The sequence below is a fragment of the Equus asinus genome, chromosome 5, assembly GCF_041296235.1.
Source record: "Equus asinus isolate D_3611 breed Donkey chromosome 5, EquAss-T2T_v2, whole genome shotgun sequence".
Taxonomy (NCBI): Eukaryota; Metazoa; Chordata; class Mammalia; order Perissodactyla; family Equidae; genus Equus; species Equus asinus.
Genome location: NC_091794.1, coordinates 65886115 through 65907665, shown reverse-complemented (window position 1 = coordinate 65907665; position 21551 = coordinate 65886115). Strand labels below are relative to the sequence as shown.

Below are 21551 nucleotides of genomic sequence, written 5' to 3'. Positions count from 1 at the left end.
CCAGCTGGGGAGAGAGTGCAGAAACTTGGCCTTCTGGTCCCTGTGGAATCGTATTATCCCCGCTCATCAACAGGGCTATTAGCATTTGAGTCTAAGCCAGTCTTTCTGGGGCACCCCTGGGACTCCGGGTTGAAAGCAACCTCTCCTTCCAACTGCCCTCTGTAATCTATTGCAGGTTTATCGTTATGGATTTCTCCACCAAAAGGACTAGAAGCTTCTCATTTAGTGAGAGAGATGGCTGTCTCAGATGTCTCACCTGCCTTTCCTCCAACATACTGTCATGTTTCCTTAGGGTAGAGAGTACCAGGCATTCTTCAGGAAGGATCTAAGCCCTAAACGCTGGGAAGGCTGTTTGTCCCTTTAATGAGTCTGTGAGGTTCCACAGGCCCCCTTGGCGTCTTTCACAAAGCCAGCTATTGGGTTCATCCAGGACAGGTAGGACTAAGGGACCAAGCCTCACAGGGACTGAAGTGACCCCTGGGCGGTGCTAGTGATGACACTTAAACTTCAGCAACGTCAGCCATAGGGGAACTTGGAGAGATGGCCCCCCATACGTGTGTGGGAGTAGAAATCAGAACTAGGAAGAAAATTCCCATTGCTCAGTGCACACATGTACATAGCATAGTGGCAGCGGATTTTGTAGCTCATGCACACTGTGCATGAAACAGTTAAACTGCCCACTTCTGAGCTTCTATAGCCAGTGGTAATGTTTGATGTTACTGCACAGGAAGCATCTCCTGGAGTGAATAATCCCTCCACGGCAGGGGGCCTTTCTGCAGGTTGAACCCTGCCTGGAAGCTGCTCTTTTCTTGTCAGAGAGCCAGGGGCAATAGCTGGCACCCTGCTCTCCTGCCCTGCCCTTCCTCCCACCAAGAACACGGCACGGGCCGCTCAGTGCCCAGGGAGATGCTCAGAGCATGGAGTGGACAGCCACAGAGCTACTACTGTGCTGTGCAGAATGGGGGAAAATAAATGTCCTCGTCAGCCGCTGATGACCATCTGTATCTTTAGCCCCTACAGACCGAGAGACTGAGGATTCTTTACCGTTACTTTAAAAAAATAACCCCCATGGAAGTGACCATTGTTTTGTCTAACCGGGCAGAATATAGGCAAGGAGGAACTCAGAAGGGATGTTGTTGTTAGTGCCATGGAGTCATTTCTGACTCCTAGGGACCCGGTGTCCAGGAGAGTGGAACTCTGCCCCGTCTTTTTACACCATCCTCTCACCTTCCTGTGCCGCATCAGACAGTGCGCCCTGCTATTTATAGGGTTTTCGTGGCCAATTCTTTTGGAATTGGGTGGCCAGGTCCTTCTTTCTAGTCTGTCTAGTCTGGAAGCTCCACTGAAACCTGTCCACGACGGGTGACCCTGCTGGTATTTGAAATGCCGGTGGCAGAGCTGTCAGCATCACAGCCACATGCAGCTGCCACGGTGTGACACCTGACAGACAGGGGTGCGGTTCCCTGACTGGGAAACAAACCCCAGGCGGTGGTGGTGAGAGTGCAGGGTCTCAACCACGAGACCACCAGGGCTGGCTCAGAAAGGGATGAGGGCAGTGTGAAAACAGGATGACCAAGAAGAGGAGCCTCCAGATGGAAGGGTTCCTGACTCCTCGGGGAGAGACCAGCACCTCAGCAGGTGGGACTGGGCGTGATATTATTGCGGTGTGTCTGGTGTGTATATGATAAACTTCTTTTGCTGTGTATATTATAAGTACCGAAGAGGAGAAAAAAAGGAAACAATAAGCAAGATGGCACTCCCGATATTATTCTACATGAATATTTGGCACTGAGGTGATTCTAATAATTCTTATAATCAAAATTCTCAGAAGTAGCCTCCTTTTTAGAACATGGCCTTAACAAAGGTTATTCCCATTGTTTTATGCAACTTGTTTAAAAAGAGTTTCATTTATTCCTCATAGAAACACTGGGTGACAGGTTCACTAGATACATTTTACAGACACGTGAACTGAGGTGCAGGGTATTAATTGAGTTGCCCAAGGTGACATAACTTATCAAGTAGCAGAGCTAAAATGCAATTCCAAATATACTTGATTATTTCCAAACCTGTGCCCTAGCTACTAAACCACGCTCTCTTCTTGATCTGTGTTCTAATTTGTGGCATGTTCTCTTAGAGAGAAAGGAAGCTGACTTCAGAGGGAAGAACTTGGGCCAACAATTAAAAAAGAAAAACTTAACCCAGTAAAAATAAGAAGGACAAAATATTTGAAGAGGCATTTCAACAGAGGACATGTAGATGGCAAACAAGCTCATGAAAAGACGCTCAGCATCATTAATCATTAGGGAAACGCCACTTAAACCCACAGTGAAATACCGCTACACGCCCACTAGAAGGACTAAAATTTTAAAGATTGATCTTTTCAAGTGTTGATGAGGATGTGGAGCAAAAGAAACTCTCAAATACTGCTGGTGAGAGTGTAAAATAGTACGACCACTTTGGAAAACTGTTAGGCGTTTTCTTAAAAAGTTAAACAAACATCTACCATACAACCCAGCCATTGCATTCCTAGACATTTGTTTAATTGAAAGTGTATACCCGCACAAAGACTTGTACATGAGTATTCGCAGTAGCTATATTTGTGCAGGTATGGAAACTGCCACCCCTAGCAGCATCTATACAATAAAATCTATAGAAATAGAAAAGAACAAATTATTGTTAAACATCATGGATGGATCTCAAAATAATTAAGCTGAATGAAAGAAGACAGAAAAAGATACATATTATATAATTCTAATTACATACAACTCTAGAAAATGCAAACTGATCTTTAGTGACAGAAAGCAGATCAGAGGTTACCTGGGAATGGAAGAGAGCGGGAGAAGAGATGGATTACAAAGAGATATGAGGAAAGTTGGGGGAAGGGGTGATGAATATATTGCTTGTCTGAAGTGCAGAGGTGTTTTCATGCGTGTAAACATAGGTGAAAATTCATCAATTTGTACCGGTTATTATACGTCAGCTGTACCTCAAAAGAATCAGTAGAGAGAGAATGCCAAGAAGATGCAATAGTAGGAAGTAGAAGAAAATGAAAGCAAAATCCAGCAAGGTAAGTAACCTAAAAGTAAATGCAATGTAACAGCTAAGAACCTAAACCATAGATTCAAATCTCCGCTCAGCTTTAGGAAGGCACTTAGCTGCCTCTGTAAAATGCAGACAATGACAGTATCCACCTCATAGGGTAGCTGGGATGATTAAATGAGTCATGCACATAAAGCCCTAGATCAGTGCCTGGCACTTAGTAAGGATTCAATAAATATTAGCTATTATTATTGCACAAATCATCTCATTTCATCCAAAGTCAACCCTTTCCCAATACGGAAAAACTTAAGCCCCATCCAGCTGATGAATCCAGAGGTGAAACCACGGGCCGGTAATTTCCAAACTCAGGTTTTCTGGTGACTACCAATTCCTCCTCTTAAACATAGCTTGCTGCAGCTCCTTGAGATTTTAAGAGCTAAATAGTGTACTTGACTGCCCAATACACTCATTCTGCAAAGGTCAGGGAGTAAAGGATAACAAGACCCCCTTAGTGAGAATGAGGGGAAGCAGCAAGACACTGAGTCACCAGGGTAGAGCGTCATCTGGATTCTGTTGGGCCACTCACTGTCATGTATGTCTGTTTCTTTCTTGACCCATCATTCTAGCTGCCCTGGGTTCTATCCATTGGGCGGGCTTCCTCTGGCCAGCGTTAATCAGTGCCAAAACTGAGAGGAGAATTGAGGAGGGTCCCATTATTGGGCACTGAACCACATTCATAGCTCATTTCTGTTTGGATCATGAATGTGAGCTAAGGGGTGCTTTCAAGGTTGAACGAGCACAGGTCTCTGTTTACTAGGCTCGAGTATTTCTTACTCTACAACTCTTTCAAGTTCTTTCTTAGCTGGGCCCATTGATTGGGTGGGGTTAGGGGAGGACACGTGGGAGACTCACTTTGCTGGTAGCCAACACCAGAAATCTTCCCCAAATTTCATTTTTGAATTTGAACCTCACTCTTACAGCATGTTTCTTTTTTTAAAGATTGACACCTGAGCTAACAACTGTTACCAATCTTCTTTTTTTTTCTTTCTGCTTTTTCTCCCCAAAGCCCCCCAGTTTATAGTTGTATATTTTAGTTGTGGGTCCTTCTAGCTGTAGTATGTGGGACACCGCCTCAACGTGGCCTGATGAGTGGTGCCATATCCGTGCCCAGGATCCGAACCAGAGAAACCCCGGCCGGGGTTTCTCTGAGCGCGTGAACTTAACCGCTCGGCCACGGGGCCAGCCCTGAGCATAAGTTTCTTAATATCAAACTTGAGGGCTCTGCATATCTCCCTAAATCTTAGCTTATTGGCCTCTGCCTCTGCATTTGAAGAACAGGCTGGAGTAGTGAGACAAGGCTCGTCTTTCCTCCCATGTGGCTCCTATCTGCATTTGACTCCCCAGCCAAATGTGCATTTACAGCTTTCCCAGATGGGGATCACAGCAGAGTTAGTCAGCAGCAATCTGAGGGCATCGGTCTTCCTGGATTCTTCTGAATCCTCCCAGGTACCCAGTATCCTAATTGGTACACCAATTTTAAGGCCATATCCTTAAGGTAACTGATTATCTGATTCCATGGGTTCAAATTTCTAAGTAGGTAGAAAGAAATTCTTTTACCAGAGCTGTAAATCTGCCCAGCTGTTCTCTATTTGCTATCAGATGGGCCCAAATGGTAACTCAATAGAAGTTGCCAGATGTAGCAATATTTTGGCATTTTCCTCCAGGTCACCTAAAGCTCCTATTTTGTGGGCAATGCTCTGAGTTCTAGCAGACAATTAACAATCTTTAACCAACTGATTTCCTACCACCTAACAAGGATTGCTCATATCCAGCCTTATAAGGCAGAGTCCTCCTGACTTCCTGCGCATCCTGACTCAGCTGTTTACATCTGGGGACCTGTCCGTTATAACATTCGACTCCCAGTACTTATTTCTGCATTAGTCAGAATTCTTTTGGTTGGAAGTGACAAAAATCCATCTCAAATAAGCTTAGGCAAAGGTTAGCTTATTGGAAAGACATAGGAGATGCTCATAAGGGGAGAGTGTAAGACTGGTGAGGGCCGTGGCTGAGCCAGCTTTGTTCACCACTCCAGGCCCAATGCCTGGGACCGAGCCTGCTGAATGTTAAACAGATAAAAGACCAAACTGCGGCAAGGGCGGGGTGGCTCTTGGCCTTGATAACAGCTGAAACCAGCACGGAATGCCTCAGCGAGAGAGCAGAGGTGGGGCTTTATAACAGATGACTTTGGGTCGTGTCCTCAGTCGGTCCGTTGCTGGACTTCCCTGCTGCACCACCTGCATGGATGGGGTCCTTCCCGGGAAGCCAAGTTCATACTCTGTGGTCCTTCTTCCTTGCCGGAGTTGATTTTGCAGCATTGGGCACAAGATGGGAGTGTGACCAATCACATCTGCTCTCCAAGAAATTTTAACTGAGCCTGAGATTCAGTCTGTTTGCTGGGGGTTGAATTGGTTACATATGAATGTAGATACTGATGGAGGATGTTTTTCAGAGAGAGAGACAGGGGGAGAGAGAGAGAAGAAAACCAGGAAGAGGAAGAGGAGAAGGAGAAAGAGGAAGAGAAGGAGGAGGAGGGGAAAGGCGGGGAGGAAGAGGAGAGGAGAGGAGGGAAGAGAGGGGAAAGCAAGGGGAGGAAAGGAAATGGAAGAAGGAAGCACAGAGAAGAGCACGTATTAGTAGAGAGAAACAGTTTCAACTGCTTTTGCGGTCCTGATTTCAGACCTGCCAGGCTCAGCTGAATCCCCATACTTGGGTTCCATGAGATACCCCCTTATTCCTACAGCAATTTCCCCTCATTCATATGAGCTAGCTCAAGTTCTTTTCTGATACTTTCAACTAACAGATACCTCCCGCCAATAAAAATATGGACACTGAGAATTCCAGAAGTAAACAGATTTGCCCATCCATCAGAGCATAGACAATAAACGCCACGGTCTTTACTACTCCCTCACTCCCGAGAAGTACAGCGCACCAGACAGAAATGCTTTTGGCTGCAGATAACAGAATGCCAGCTAATAAAAACTTCAGAAACAGAAGCGTTCAGTTACTGAACTTAACTAGGAGCGGGAAGGCAGGCAACTCCCAGGTTTGTTGCGAGTGCCAACAGTGTCACCAAGCACCCAGCCATCCTCAGCTTACTGGTTTTCGAGCTTCGTGAGTGTGGTCATAGAAGGCTGCCACAGCTCTGGGCATCCCGAGCAAATGCCAGTGGCGAGCCCGAGGGCACTCTGCTTGCCCCCTGCAGCTCAGCCCGGCTTCATACAGATCCTCTGGCTTGTCTGCTGGCCGCTGTGTTGCGATGACAGAGAAGAGCCCAGGGTGCCGGACAAAGTCTGGGGCTGGAGGCCGATCCCTCGTCGTTCCTGCCCACGGTCTCACTGAGCGAGAGTCACGGAGGCTCTCTGCACCTCCATTTCCTCGTATGTTGAAAAACAAACAAGAAGGGAAGCAGTCATCCTTGGCGGTGGTAAAAAGCCAATGGGGTAATATGCATACGTGGGCCTTGTTTTAATGCCCTGGAACTTACCCGTTTTTTAAAGAATGCGTCTCTCCTTCCTTCTTCCTTTCTCCTTCCTGCCTCTCACTCCCTGGGGGAGAAAGCACCAGGGCCAGTCAGAAGAAGCATGGGCTCCCGGGTCAGACAGACTTTATTTCACATCCTGGCCCTGCCACTTGTTAGCTGCCTGCCTGGGGCAGGGTCTGTCACCTTGCTCACCAGCACATGTTTACGGGGTGCCTGCTGTGTGTGGGCACTGTTCTGCCTGGGAGGACGTGGGAACGGACAAGAAAGACACAGTCCCTGCTTGTTAGAGCTGAGAGTCTGGTTTACTCATTTGTTAAATAAGACGAATAATACTTTATGTATTCTGTTATTGCTTGAAGAGTTAAACGGAACAATTTATGCATGATAGCTGTGAATAGTAAATACTCAGTACATGCTAATTCTCCTCCCTCCTTCCCTGTCTCAGGCATTATAGGATGCTGGATGTCAGAACTCTGGCATTCTAATTCCAGCCCTGCCATCAACAGGCTGTGTGATCTCAGGCTAATGCCTTAACCTCCCTGGTCTCAGTTTCCTCCTCCATAAAATAAGAATGTTGTATGAAATAATTTGTAAGACACCTTTGGTTTGGATGACATTCTGTATTTCTCAAAAGCAGTCATTCATCTTTTTATATTGTGGCAGAGCGGGTATATTAAACTGTGAGATGATCTGAAAACAAATTTATAATTAGCACTCATCAAAGACTTGCCAGGACCCAGCCCTGTGCTATATCCCCATGTTTTTTACTGTAATCCCACAGTGACTCTATGAGGCGGGTATTACTATCTTCATTTCATATGAGGAAACTGAGCCTCAGAGAAGCAAATTTGGTCAAAGACACTCGGCTAGTCAGAGGCAAAACTGGTGTTGAACCCACCCCTGTCTGACGCTAAAGGGCATTGGCTTTGCCCTCCACTGTGGCCGTGTGGCTGTTCAGAGCTCATCGTAACATCAATTGAACATAGTGACCCCATAAATCGGTCAGTAGGTCATGTCGAGAAGGAGTGCCTCCAGCATGGTTCACCCAGAGGAAGACACAGGTCCTAAGTCTGGTCCCCTTCCGCATCCCGGCTCGTCTTCTCGCCTTCCCCACAGCTGCCTCCCCTGCCTCCATTTCTGTGGATGGGTCCTTGTGACGGGCGGGAAACCAAGCATTATTGTTCAGGAATGATGTTTCTCCAAGTGTACGTCTGCTGCTTGTTTGGGTGGGAGTTTGACAAGTGTTTCAGTTCATCATGGTGGTCAGACCCAGAGGAAATAATTAGGTGGTCATGGCAACCAGCCTCCCAGGCACACTGAGGAGGGAGCGGAGGGAGAGTCTGGATGTCCATCTGCCATGAACGCTCTGGTCTCAGGTTCTTCAGAGGGCCTCTGCTCCTTTAGTCCTAAAATCCTCTCATTAGGAGAATGAAGTGTTTAATTCCATACTGAAAGGCACAGGTCCTGAGATTCAAAGAGCACCTGGAGAGGTGGTACAAAGACCGGATTTATCCAAAACCGAGAGGGACTAAGGGATGCCGAATTCACTCCTGAGACCCCACTGTGCCCCAGGAGCTGGGCTCTGTGTTCTATACCATTGCTTCAGTTAATCCTCACAACATCCTGCAGTGGACAGGGGAGGAAACTGAGGCCTGGGGAGGTGAAACAGCTTGCCTAGGATCACATAGTTAGATGGTAAAGGAGTCAGAATTTGCACCTTGGTCTACCTGACCCTAAAGTTTTCTTACAACCCTATACTCAGCTGCCATCAGGACCTTTCCTAAGTTTGTTTTCTACTAGAGTGGAGGTAGGGGCTGGGTGGAAGGTCAGAGGACATCAGTCCTGAGGGCCATGTCTCTGGTTGATGTCCCTCCCCTGCGTTGCCCACCTCGCAGGACTCTGCCTTCTGCAGCAGACCTAAGCCATTCTCGCTGCGTGTCTGCTTCTCACCCGGTTATTTTAAATCCACGTTCTCTCTTCCATATTTCTGTGGTGTGCTAAGGCCATTTGAGTCTGAGTCCAATTCTCTCTCTTTATTTCACTAATTGAAAAAATGGCAGACTGTGTGTGATGCTTTCCAGTTCCTGGACCATGTATCTTCCCTCTGACTCAAAAGTTGGATTGCTTGTTAACTTACAGTTCTTACCTCATAGATCTGCTCCTCATGGGCAGCTCCAGAAAACTCCCAATCTTCAGTGATTTTTCTCCCCTTTTCCACATTCCTGTAATTCTTTCAAGTCTCATGAGATTATTCTGTGCCCTTTGCTTGGTGAGGGCTAGTTACCTGGCACTTCATTCTCAGCAGGTTCCTGGGACAGAGAGTTCTGATATTCTCTCATATCAGAGGACCTGCCTGTGAGTCTCCTTTCTGCCACTAACTAGCCCTATTACCTCGGGGAAGTCACTGGACATTTTTCCACGTGTAAAATAAGAGGTCAGACAAACTACTGCTGACGCTGTCTTTCAATGCCAACATTTGGTTATCCAAGTCTTCCTTCTAGTAGATGAATTTTCAAATTCCATTTGAAAGTGAACATTGTTCAACTTGCTCCTCACTGTATGGACAGTGTTACCTCTCAGATCGATGCAAATTCAGTCTCCTTGCCTCGAGATTTTGATTTTTCCACCTTACATCTTCTCTGAGTTCTGAGGGGGTAATCTATGACTTTTCCCAGAGCTGTCTTTCTCTCCCTCCTGATGGGTAGAATGATGGATGAAGGGCAAATAGAGACGGTGGTTGTGCCAAAAAAGAAAGTAAACAAGTTAAATGATACCTTTAAGGAATTGAAGGCAAGCGTTGCCTGGGTCAAGCTGCCCTCACTATGACTATATTTTGCTGTGCTTTGGCTGCAGTGGATGATGGCGTAACAGGAAAGTCACAGCCTTTGGATCTGGCTCTGTCACTGAAGTAGTTTCATGATGTTGGGCAAGTGACCCAACCTCTCCAAGCATCAATGTCCTTTTCTGTTAAATGTGGGTAATGGTACCTCAATAGTTGCCGTGAGAATCAGCGATGAGATAGATAAAACACCAGGGGATTGAAGTTTAGAGAAACATATAGATATATTTATGGGTGAATTGACCTGATGTCTGGGATTTGCTTCAAAATAACTGGAGATGATGGTCAACTGATTTTTGACAAGGGAGCCGAGACAATTCAATAGACTTTTGAATATACTTTTCAACAAATGGTGCTGAGACAACTGGCTAACCACATGAAAAGCCCTTAAGAAAATAAAAAGTAAATAAAAATTTAAAAATAAATAAAAATAAAATAATAGAGAAAAAATCCACAAGGAAATACCATTTCACACTCAATAAGATAGCTATAATCAAAAAAGCAGATAATAAAAAGTGTTGGGCAGGATGTGGAGAAATTGGAATCTTTATACACTGCTGTTGGGAATGTAAAATGATGCAGCCACTGTGGAAACCTGTCTGGCAGTTTCTCAAAAGTTTAAATATAGAATTACCGTATGACCCAGAAACGCCTCTCCTAGGTATATACCCAAGAGAAATGAAAACATATGTCTCCTTGTACATGAATGTTCTTGACCACGAATGTTCATAGTAGCCAAAAAGTGGAACTCATATGTCCATAAAGTGATGAATACATAAATAAAATGTAGAATACCTATACAGTGGAGTATTATTTGGCTAGAGGAAGAAATGAAGTCCTGATACGTGCTACAAGATGGATGAACCTCGAAAACATTGTGCTAAGTGAAAGAAGCCAGTCACAAGAGACTACATATTGTATGATTCCATTTATAGGAAACGTCTATAATAGGCAAATCTACAGCGACACAAAGTAGACTGGTTGTTTAGGGCTGGGGGAAAGGGGTCGCAAGGACAGGGTGATAGCTACAGGGTATGAGGTTTCTTTTTGGGGTGATGAAATGTTCTAAAATTGATTGTGGTGATGGTTGCTATCCTGAGAATGTACTAAAAACATTGAACTTTTACCACTTTAACCACTTTAAAAAGATGAATTGTATGGTATGTGAATTATGTCACGATAGAGTTGTTATTCAAAAAAATAATAATCTGGGCTGGGGAGAGCTGGGGGAGAGTGAGTGAGGCCATGGAGGAAACAAGACCAACTGGCTAGGATTCGATCACGTTGAAGCTGATTAATAGGTATATGTAGGTTCCTTATACTCTTCTCTCTACTTTTGTGTATGTTTGAAATTTTCTGTAATAAAAATAAATTTAAATAAATGAACAAAACAGTAAGGCACAAGAGACTGGCAATAAATGCACTGTGGTTATTATTGTACCACAGAGCCAAGCATAGAATTTAAGAATTTAAGCACATACCTCTAAATAAGCAATCATACATCTGACAGTTTTCCTGTTACTTGCCTAATTTCCTTTTGCAGGAGTTAGCACTTTTCTGATCATCCTCTCCCTAGAGGGGCAGAATAACAACTGGTCACAGATGTGAAGATGGCCCATAACCTCTGACTCACCCCTTTCTTTATCTCCCCATGGCCAATCAGTCACCTGCTCTTGCCAATTTTCCTCCCACAAGACTTGTGTCTGCAGCCATCCTTCACACCCATTGCCAGCTACCTAGACCAAGCCCTTGGCAAATTCTCCCAAGGCTACAGCAGTGGCTGGTCTTCTCCCACAGCCTGTCATCACTCCCTTTCCCAAATCTGGTACCCACCTCTCCTGCACACCACCAACAGACTCTCTCCACAGATGTCCTTACATATTCCTCTCCTCTGCTCAAAAATTTACAGGTTCTGTATTTCTTATGGCATAAACTCTTAATTTTTTTATTGGATTCCTATCATCTGATGTCATCCTGTAAATCTAAACTTACTTCTTACCATTTCATCATCTGTGCCCAGTGCTCTGCCCAGCACTTCCATCCACTGTGTTCATTCAGGCATCCATGTGCTTCAAGTGAGGTGAATCTTAACTAGTCTCAGCCAATCATGTTATTCCGTTTGCATTCCCACAGGTGGTTTGGGCATGAGCATGTGATGAAATTCTGAATAGTAGTGAGGGAGAGGAGGTCAGTACTTCTTGGAAAAAACTCATTGCTCATAAAAACACGTGGAAGAAGAGACAGACCCTCTTCTTCTGACTGCACCCCCAGACATCTAGGTATTGAGGAACAAAATGTAATGCCTGGAATTGCTGCAGCCCTTTTATGACCATGAAGAAAAAGCCAGGAGAACGAGAGAGAGGTGGTTGGGCTGGAGCCGTGAAGCCACTGAACTGCTGAATGAAACCAATCCTGGCACTGAGCTACCCCTGCACATCTTATTAAATGAAATAATAGATGTCTTTATTGTACAAGGCAACTTTGCTTCAAACCCTGAAATTTTGTAAACCATCTCAGAGCCCCTCTGACTCTGCTTTAGGAGGCAGCTAGACTCCGGTTTCCAAGCCTCCCTCTGCCAATTGTTAGCTCTGTGAATTTGGCAAGTTACTCACTTTTTCTAGTCTAGTGCTTCTCAAACTTCAGACTACCTCTGAATCATCAGGGGAGATCGTTAAAACAGATTCCTAAACACCACTCCCCAGAGATTCCCATTCAGCGGGGCTGCGGTGGAGCTGGAGAATTCGCATTTCTAACAACTTCCCAGGTAATGCTGTGGCTCTGAGGACCACACTTTGAGAAACAGCATCCTAGGCATAAGTTCCTCCATCTATAAAATGGACATGAGAGCATTCCTTAGCAGGCTTTATGGGGATTAAACACGATAGTACAGATACCATGCTTGGCACAGTGCCTGGCACAGAATTGTGGCTCAGAGGTGTGGCTATCACTATTAACTTGGGAAAATGTTAATCTTGCACTTGAGGCTAGTTTGTACAAATTCCAGGTACAGACTCATTCCTCTGGAGTTCTGGGGCCTTGTGTAGCGGGCTTTCCCAGACAAAAGAGCCGAAAAGAACCTGTTGACTAAGAATATTGACTAGGTGGCTGTGGGAGAATGACGTGAATGATTCACTGAGATTATTGAAAATTATCCGAAATGCTGCTAAGTTGAGAAGCAGACAAGAGGAAAAATGGCCTTCACTTATCAGCCTGCCAGTAAAATGGTTTGTAGTGTGTCTCAGCGTTATCCAAATGATTAAAGAGGTGAGACCTCAAAGAGGGGTGGGCGTGGCTGCAAGCTTGAAAAGAGGGAAGGCCATAAAAGACCAGTTCTTAAATAAATGAAGTTCAGGAAATGATCAACCACAGGAGACAAGAAGCTTCTAACTTTGTGGCGTCAAAGAGAACTCAGAGAGAAGCACGCTGCTGCAGCCCTGCCATTCTCCTGCGGTTCTCAGGCTAATGAGAAATTAAGACTGAGAAACCCGGATGTTTAAAAACTTTCTCTGAATTCCTTTCCTTCAACTCCCGATAGATCTCACTTTTTCTACTTTCCAGCAGAAAGGGGATGTTTCCACTGCTGTTGGTGGTGGGATCTACCATAAACAGTCATTGACTCCTAACTGTGTGCCAGACACCATGCTAAGAATTTACCTACGTTATTTCATTTAATAATTTTATGACATAGGTTCTAACTTTATGTCTTTTACAGATGGGTAGGCAGGTTCAGAAAAAGGAAGTGGTTTGGGTCATACGTCTAGTAAAAGTGGCTTTAACCTGGACCCAAATTGAATTTTAACTTTTCTAATAATATGTAGTTCTCTTTTCTCACTTTGTTCTCCCCAGCGTCAGGTAAATATTAATATTCCTGTTTTACAGATGGGGACCTGGAGTTTTAGAGCATTCACATGGCATGTCCGAACGTAACCATGGATATGAAGGTGTGAAATCACAGTTGGAACTCAGGAGACTCTCTCTACGATATCACACTGCCTTTGAAATCACTCAAAATTGTCTTTTAAAGGAAATCCTGCCATTTGTGTCAACATGATGGACCCTAAGGACATTATGGTAAGTGAAATAAGTCAGACAGAGAACGACAAATACGATATGATCTCACTTATATGTAGAATCTTAAAAAAAAAAAAAAACTCATAGAAAAAGAGATCAGATTTGTGGTTACCAGAAGCAGAGGTTGAAAGCGGGTGTCTGGATGAAAGCGGTCAACAAGATCAAACCCCAGCTATAAGATAAATCAGTGCTGGGGACGTAGTGTACAACCGATGCCCATAGTTAACACTGCTGTATGGTATATCTGGAAGTTATTGAGAGAGTAGACCCTAAGAGTTCTCATGACAAGAAGAAAAGCATTATTCTTTTTCTTTTTTTTGGTATCAATATGAAAATATGGATATTAACTAAACTTATTGTGGCAACCATTTCATAATACGTATTAGTCAGATCACTATGCTGTATACCTTAAACTTAGTCAGTGCTGCATGTCAATTACATCTCAATAAAATTGGGGAAAACTGTCTTTTAAAGGTAATTTGCATGATATACATACTTATCATTCCTTTTCCATCAATAAATAAGACAAAAGAGTTTCCAAAATCTTCCCTGACATCAGTTTGTTATAAAGAAGGTTTGCCTTCATTTTGATTTTTCTTCTCTCTTATGTCCATTTCTCTCTCCTCCCATTTCCAGAGGAGCTCCACCTCTCCAAACAGCTCATCTTCTGACTCTGTTATGTATTACAGTGTGTCAGCATTTCTACGGCCCTGGAGACCCTGAATGACTAAGTCATAGATCTTCTTTCTTGTCCCCAGTTCCTTTTAATTTGTCCTCCCAGCGATGACTTGCAAAAGGTTAAATATTATTATCTCCATATTAAAGAAGAGGAAGCTGAGTCAACAGAAAGTTTAAAAAACGTGTCCAACTTCACAGCTACAGGCAGTGTTCTTCCTGATTTTAAAGCCCGCAGTCTTTATACTGCTGTACTTTGAGTTGGCCAGACTTGGAAAAGAGTCAGATTCTGCTCATGACCAGCTTAAAATCAGACTGATCTTAAGCAAATTTCTTATCTTCTCTGGTCTCAGTTTGCTCTTTTGTAAAATGGAATTTCTGTAAAGTTAGGAGATAACATGTGTGAAGTACTTGCCACTGTGTCTATAGTAGAAGACCGATAAAAGTAGACTATATATATAGTAAGTATATGTATATAAACTTATAGAAGTTGTATATTTTTAGCTCTTATGTTTAGATCTCTGATGCATTTTGAGTTAATTTTCTTGTATGGTATACGATAAGGGGTCAGATTTTTTTCTGCACATGGATATCCAGTTTTCCAAACACCGTTTGTTGAAAACACTGTCCTTTCCCCGATTGAATGATCTTGGTATACTTGTTGAAATCATTTTACCATATATGTGGAGGTTACTTCTGGGCTCTCCGTTCCGTTCTGTTGGTCTCTATGTCTATCCTTATGCCAGTACCTCACTGTTTTGATTACCCAATCGTCGCAATGTTTTGATATCAGAAAGTGTGAGACCTCCAATTTTGTTCTTGTGTTTTAAGATCGTTTTGGCTATTTGGAGTCCTCGAGATTCCATATGAATTTTAGAATGGGTTTTTCTGTTTCCACAAAAAAAAATCATTGGGATTTTAACAGGAATTGTATTGAATCTATAGATAGCTTTGGGTAGCATCTACATCTTAAAATATTGTCTTCCAATCCATGAAAACAGGATGTCTTTCCATTTATTTGTGTCTTCCTTAATTTCTTTCAGCAACATTTTGTAGTTTTCAGTGTACAAGACTTTTGCTATCTTGATTAAATTTATTCCTAAGCATTTTATTCTTTTTGATGCTATTGTTCTCTTAATTTCCTTTTTAGATTGTTCATTGTTAGTGTATAGAAATGCAGCTGATTTTTTTGTGTTGATTTCATATCCTGCAACTTTGCTGATTGATTTACTACTTCTAACAGTTTTCTTTTTAATGTGGAATTTTTAGGGTTTTCTACATAGAAGATCATGTCATCTATGAACAGAGAAATTTTACATCTTCCTTTCCATTTTGGATGCCTTTTACTTCCTTTCCTTGCCTAATTACTCTGGCTAGGACTTCCACCATTATGTTGAATAGAAGGGGCAAAAGGATGCATCCTTCTCTTATTCGTGATCTTAGAGGCAAATCTGCCAGTCTTTCAGCACTGAGTATGATGTTAGCTGGGGGTTTTCATACATGGCCTTTATTATGTTAAGGTAGTTTTCTTCTACTCCTAGTGTCTTGAGTGCAGATTCACATTTTTTAAAGACGCTTTGGCTGCTAAGTAGAGAATGGACTAGGGGGAGTGAGCTGAGCTGATATCAAGCAGACCCATTTGGAAGCTGTTGTGGTAGCCTAAGCAAAATATGATGTAGTCTTGAATTAGGGAATTATCAGAAAGAATGGAGAGGAAGGAACAGCTATAAGAAACTTTTAAGAAGCAATATTAATAGATCTTAGTGATTGATTGGATGTGCTAGGAAGGGAAGGGTCAAGGATGCTTTTCAGGTTTCTGACTTGGAACACTGGATAAAGAGAACCCTGAGATGGATAGTTTGATGAGGAAAGACGGTGAGTTAGCTGAAGATGAGGCACTCAGACAGAAGAGCCAGAAGCTCGAAAAGAAAAGCGTGAATTGGAGATAGAAGTTTTGAAAAATTTCCACCCAGGTGGTGGTCAAAACCATACACATGGATGAGTTGAGCAAGGCTTACAAAAACAGAAGGCTTGAGGGGCCAGGCAGGTACCAACTACAGCAAATGGGACCTGATGCAGTCCTCTAAGGGAGCCCAGGGCCTGGGGCAAATGACCCTGCAGGCCCTGCCTAAAGGCTTCCCGAAGTCATCAGCCAAGCAAACACTGCTGGCCTGTGCACAGGCCCTCTCCCACCCCGTTGTTCTCCCTCGTAAACCTAAAGGAATAGATTCCTTCATCTTAATGGAATTTCAGAGAGTGACGCGGACTCATGGCGAGGGAATTAGAGTCAGGAGACGCCCCTCTCCTTCCCCCAGCACACTTGACATCATTCCACAGAAGCAGATGTGGCTCCACCTGCAGTTGGCTCTGCTCTTTGCTGTGTTCCCTGACAGCATTACTCAGAGCAGTGGCTGCCGGGAGCTCAAATTTGAGAGCCTGAGGGTCCTTAATACAAGAGAGCCAAGAGATCTCAAGGCCAAGGCCAGCAGACCTGGCTCCTGTTTCAGGGTCTGGAAGCACAGTTCTTCAAAACGTCAACATAGCAATGACCTGCTGAAAGCTCGGCTTCCCCATGCATGGGATATTTGGAAAGAAAAGGTTATTTTTGTTGTTGTTTTTATACGTGAATGACACAGTCTGACTTTTCAGCACTGCAGAGGGGTCTGGGCAGCCAGGATAGGAAGACCCCCACTGGGGTGAATTTCTGAAGCCAGTTCCTGCATGAGCCTGAAGCTCAAGGGAACTCGGGCCTGAGCAGCCAAAGGTTAGCATCTATGTTCCTGGTTTTCCTACGAATGACTGGTCAACTAAGGCAGGGGATTGAGACAAGCAGCCTGGGTGGTTGAGTCTGTTTGTTTGAAATGCTGGATTGAAGAAACTTAGCAAGTCTGTGATTTTGTCTCTTTGATAGGAGAGTTTAGGAGGCTCTTTCCAGTGGCAGAAGTAATCAGCTTCAGCAACCAGCAAGCACACACATTCATCCTTCAAAGCCTGGCTCAGATGTCACCTTCTGCATCCAAATCTGTGCTGTCTCATTCCTTTGGGGCCCCATAGCATTTGCTTCTCTTATGAGCCTCACTAGACCACGCTGGAGCTTCTCAAAGGCAAGGAGAGTCTTATTCCAATGCTTCACGTATCTGCTCCAGGGTCAAGCGAGGTGCCTCTCGAACTCAGTGTTTGAGAGAATTGATGCATGGCTTTCTTATTTCCTTAATGCATTGTTCCTTCCTTCACACCAACTACTTCCTGTGCCCCCCCCCCCAACCGTTCTTTCCTTAGTGATTGTATTGGTGTCTTGGGGCTGCCATAACAAAGTACCACAAACTGGGTGACTTAAACAACAGAAATGTATTGTCTCACCGTTCTGGAGGCTAGAAGTCCAAGATCAAGGTGTCACAGGGTTGGTTCCTTCGGAGAGCCATGAGGGAGAGTCTGTTCCACGCCTCCCCCTTAGCTTCTAGTGGTTTGCCCGCAATTTTGGGTATTCCTTGTCCGTAGGCACATTGCCCCAACCTCTGCCTTCGTGTTCATACAGCTCTGTGAGTATCTAAATTTCCCCTTTAATAAGGACACCAGTCATATTGGATTCGGTCTACTCTAACATGACCTCCTCTTTCCAGACAAAGCCTATTTCCCTACAAGGCCGCATCTTGAGGTATTATAAGTTAAGATTTCAAATTATAAATCTGGGGAAGACAGTTCAACTCCTAACAGCCATATTTTACACCTAGTGGTTTTCACAGCACTCTCTAGTCGCACGGCTGTCTCCAGGTCAGGGGTTGCATCCTGTTCCCTCACAAGGGTGACGTGTATTAGAAGGATCTCCGTTCTAGAAGAAAAAGTCACTCTTACCTCCTGGCCTCAGTTTTCTCAAATGGAACCTGCAAAGTTAGAGTAAATAATCAGGCCACTCCCCGCTTTGGATTCTTGGATTTTCTGGGAATTAACAGCCCCGGGGCCTGCAGTCTTTCCCAGGACTTCTCCTCCCCGGTTTAACCAGCAGACCTCACCATCATCACCTTCAGTATGTTTACTGCCATCACTACTGACTGACGGCATTTCTCATTTTTATTCATTGATTTGCATAATCTTATATAGTTTGTCAATCTGCGTTTTTTGCTGCATGTGAAGGTGCACTCATAATTTAATTGTTAATAAACCTTAAAGAAGATGTTATCCAAGCAGTCTGAAAGGAGTTCATACTCAGTTGTACAAATGATGATCTAGCCTTCTCTGGCTTCCTGTTGCATTAAAGAACTATGAGGTCTGGTATCTGTGTGGCCCAAACCCATTTTGTTTACCTCTATCAGCCAGTTCTTTCCTTTATGCACATTTCTCTAGCCACATTATTTGTGTATGTCTCTGTGTGTATTATCATTATTAATATTTATTCCTGCCTTCATGGCTTTGTTTATGATATTCTTTACTCCTGACATGTGACCTTTTCTCATCGTCTCCTATTCATCTATGAAGATCCAGCTGACATGCCACCTCTTCCACGAAGCCCTCTCCTACCTCCTCAGGCCGAAAAACTCACTCTGTTCTCTGAACCACCATTGTACTGTGTGTACCTTTCTTTGGCATTTAATCACTTTCTACTTTGCACCGTTTTTATCTGCAGCTCACCGCTTTTCAGTTCCAACTCTGAGTAAATCAGTTAAACTCTCAAGTCTCAGTTTGTCTGCAAAGTGGCAACCATAATGCCCAACATCCGGAGTAGTGGTGAGAACTACTTAAGACAGTACCTATGAAAGTCCCGGAACACAGTAGGCACACAATAAATATTACTTCCCTCTCCCTACCCCTAGGTCACATTAATGTGTTTGCTTATTTCTGCATCCCCCGTCACCCTCTAGAACTCTTCAGCTGACTGTAGCCCGGACCCATACCTGATTCAATCTCGTTAATTTTTCATTTTACGCTCAAACCACCAGCCAAGTCACTTCCCAACTCCTGCCTCGCAGAAACTGGGCGAGATGATAAATGTGTGCTTTGCTTCCAGGTCACACGTTTGCAGGGGACGCGTTGCATAGCAACAGGCAACTAACACGCTGGGGACCCCGGTGCTGCGGATCCCTTACTCCCAGAGAGCAAGAGCACAGTTCTGGGATTGGTCCAGGGAGAGAGGCTGGGAGCAGATGCAACTATCCCAGCCTTTCCAGTTCCTACCAGTTAAAGCAGAGAACACTTGAACCACTTTGTCAAACTGCATAATGGAACCTACAAAATGGGAACACGTGCAAATCCTAACACTCAGAAGTTCCACTCACAGATATGTACTCAACAGAAACGCCTTCACCAAAGACACGTGCAAGAGTTTGCAGCAGCATTATTGGTAATAGTCAAAACCCAGGACCGCTCAGGTGCCCGTCAACAGCAGAGCGGGTCAGTAAATTATAGTATAACCGCTGAAACACTGCACAACAATGAGAGTGATCAAGCAAGCCACAACTACACACAACATGGGGCAATGTCTCAAACATTACACACAGTGAGAAAGCCAGACATGCGAATAGCTAGGTGTGATTCTATTTCCATAAAGTAGAAAAAGGCAAAATAAATCTATAATGTAACAGAGTAGTTACTCTCAGAGAGGGTAACGGGAAAATAGTAGTTACTGTCAGAGACGGTAACGCGGGGGCTTCTGGGATGCTGGTAATGTTCTGGTTCTTGATCTGGGTGCTGATAACATGGACAGATTCCCATTTGGAAAAATCAGTGAGTTATACATTTAGGATTTATGCACTTTTCTGTATGTTATACTTCAATAAACAATTTCCCTTTAAAAAAGGTCGTAACAAGTTTTTTAAAAGAAATAATAAGTGTACGAGAGAGCAGTACAAGTTTAAAAAGGATCTTGCTTTATGTTCAGGAAGGGGATGGGAAATCCCTGGTCTGCCATTAATTTGCACTAGGCCTCAGTGGCCTAATAATAAGAAAATAACACTTAATATTTACTATGTACCAACTGTACCTAGAGCATTATGTTAGGCAAACGAGTATGGCATTTATTTAACTTCAAAATAATATTTCAAGATAGATGATATTGTACTCATGTTACAAACATGGAAATAGAAGTCAAGAGAAATCGAGCAGCTTGCCCAGAGTTACGATGTGTGTCAGTGACAGGCTGCTTCTGAACCTTGATCTCTGGATCCTAAGACTTTATTTTTCCCAGCAGTGCCATGATCCTACTGAAAAGAGGGAGGGAACTAGATACGACTGACACTCCTCTAGGACAGGAGTAGGATCTAGGCAAGTGTGGACATGTGTAGGCTTGTACACGTATGTTCATGCGCACACACTCACCTGCCTGGACGTGTGCAGGTGTATGTGAGTATTCACGTAATGAGTCACATGGCTGAGGCTCTGTCTGCCCAGTGACAAGATCTAGAGGGAAACTAAAAAATGTGAAGATTCACTGGGGTGTTTCCCAACACTGGATTTTTGGCATTGGGTAAGTCAAGCATCTGAATAAACCGTCTGTCTGCTTTTCATCCAGGTATTTCCCCAACACAAAGCCAGGCTCAGCTCAGTGGCCCAATGGGCAGCTTGCTCAGTATCCATTTCCCTGATGCTTCTCTCGCTTTGCTAGTTCTAATCTTGAACTTAGGATAATAAACTCCCAAACTGAAGCCGGGCACATGGTCATCCAGCCAGAGACTGCATTTTTCATCCTTCCTTGAAGTGTGGGGCTCTGACTGAGGGCAAATGATGCCTGGAACCTCATAAAGATGGCGTCTCTTATACAGAACTTGCTTTTCATCCTCTCCGCAGGCTGGAAATCTGATGAGACAGTAGCCCAGCCTCAACCAGAGGTGAAGTGGACACTCTAGGGATGGTGCAGAAACAAGCTGGAAGCAAGCTGGGGTGGCTGGTGGAGCAGAGCACCCCCACCCCACCCCGCACTAACCAGAGTGTCAGGAAAGAGAGAAAGAAAGCTGACTGACGTAAGCCGGTGTGGGGGCTCCTTGCACCTCCTTAATGCACGTGGCTTTACAGGAGGGGGTCATTTCACAGAGACACAAGAACGTGCACCTCAGCCAACAGCTCAGCCGTCAGAGCAGTCAGGTCCCCAAGTGGGAGACCACGCTGGGGCAGGCAGCCTTGGAGGGAATGCTGATGCCCCTCATAGACTACAACACGCTCTCATAGACACCTTTTAACTTGATCCTCACCACAAATATAGGGGAAACAGTTAACTTTATTCCCTGTTTGTCTGGGAAACTAGGTCTCAAATAAGTGTCATGCTCCTGTTAATAAGTGACACAGAGCCAAAAGCTTTGCGTCATTCTCGGTCTCCCTGGAAAAGGAGCTACAGGGAAACTTGAGGCCAACAAAGGCATTCCTGACAGACGACTTCCCCATTCTTGTAGGGCAGCATGG

The 21551-nt window shown here is 44.2% G+C and overlaps 1 long non-coding RNA gene across 6 annotated transcripts in view; it reads left to right on the top strand.

Annotated features, from left to right (window-relative positions):
• LOC123285920 (uncharacterized) overlaps nt 1-21551 on the top strand; it is a 51001-nt gene that overhangs the window by 779 nt on the left and 28671 nt on the right. For 5 of the 6 annotated variants that reach the window (XR_011503363.1, XR_011503362.1, XR_011503359.1 and 2 more), the window contains exons 2-4: nt 176-1638; nt 13299-13490; nt 20943-21115. This is a non-coding gene — a long non-coding RNA (uncharacterized lncRNA). Of the gene's footprint in view, nt 1-175; nt 1639-2941; nt 3068-13298; nt 13491-20942; nt 21116-21551 lie in introns of all 6 variants that reach the window. The other variant, XR_011503361.1, reaches the window with a different exon arrangement.